This window comes from Equus quagga, chromosome 13 (genome assembly GCF_021613505.1).
Source record: "Equus quagga isolate Etosha38 chromosome 13, UCLA_HA_Equagga_1.0, whole genome shotgun sequence".
Classification (NCBI taxonomy): Eukaryota; Metazoa; Chordata; class Mammalia; order Perissodactyla; family Equidae; genus Equus; species Equus quagga.
Window position 1 is genome coordinate 46551588 of NC_060279.1, and position 1359 is coordinate 46552946.

Here is a 1359-nt window from a genome sequence, read left to right on the forward strand (position 1 = left end):
CCGGGGCTCAGGGCTGTGCTCTCCGCGCCCGTCTGCCAGCGCGCGGCCGGCGGCGTGGGGGCCGGCCTTCCTCCCCGCCTCTCGAGGCGCCTGCTGTGCGCACCGCGGAGTCGGGCGGAGCGCGCGCCCGTTCGTTCGTTCGTTCATTCCGGACAGATCCTGCACACGAACGAAAAGCCCGGCGCTGAGCCAGGCGCCCAGGGTGCCGTGGTGAGCAAAACCGGGCGAGGCTGCCCTCGTGCCGCTTCCAGTCCGGTGTGGCGCGCAGTAACGAGCGCGGCGGCTGCCACGCAGGCTCGTTTCCCGGATGCCTTTCTTCCCTCGGCGCTTACGGTTTATATTTTGCATCCGTACTTTTGTTTACTGTGCACCTACGGGGTGTTTTTCCCACGTGTACCTGTACATCATTGCCTTGGGCGCAGGCACCAAATCTTGTGATTTGTGGGCGATTTGTCAAGGGTAATTTTGACCCGAAGCAAGTTTTCGATTTAGAACCTTGCACCCACACGTAGTCGCAAACGCGAAGGTAAAAATGCACCTGTGCCCTGTGGCAGGGAGAGAGGCGCTGCGGACTTTGGGAGGCTGGGGGCGCAGGCCGGTAACCGGGCGGAGCGGACGGCGAGCGCCCCTCTCCAAGTCTCCAGCCCCGAGCAGGGCGGCGTCGGCCGACTGCGCCCCGCGGCCCCTGGCGCTCCGGCCACCGCCGGGCGGCCTTGACCTGCGTGCTGAGCCGAGCCAGAGCCGACACGCGCGGCCGGGGCGGCCCGGGGTCCGGAGAGCCGCGCCACGCCGCGTGCCCGCGCTGCTTGCTGCCCCTGGGCTCGCCGGGGGTCTGCCGCCCCCTAGGGTGCGCTCTCCCTCCGCCCGGAAACCTGTCCTGGAATCGCCCGCAGCCGCGCCTATCAGCTTCTCAACCTCCTTTGTTTCTTTGAGACTTTGATGGCTGTTTAGCGAGTTACCTGGGTGCGACCCCATCTCCGACCCCGCCTGATTCAGAGACCCGCAGGGGTCACTGGGGGCGCCAGGGGAAAGGGAAGGGGCCAGGGAAGAGGCAGCAATTTTACTTTAAATTAAAATGAGACAAAATATTTTTTCAACTCAGATCTTTTTGAGACATCCCCAGAAAGCGTTGCCAGCTGTGACTGCGCCTAATGTGAGAGCATGAACTAATTTAAGAGGTGAGAGCTGAATAATGAGACAGCACCAAGCACAGCGACCGAGACTGGCAGCTCGGCCTGTGCAGGAGGAACGGCCGTGGAGAACCAACAGCACCGTGCACACTTATTTCCTGAGTGCTGGCCCGCGCTGTCGCTGTCGGGGAAAGCCCGCTTTCCCGGCGCTCAGGCCGGGCCTGAGACT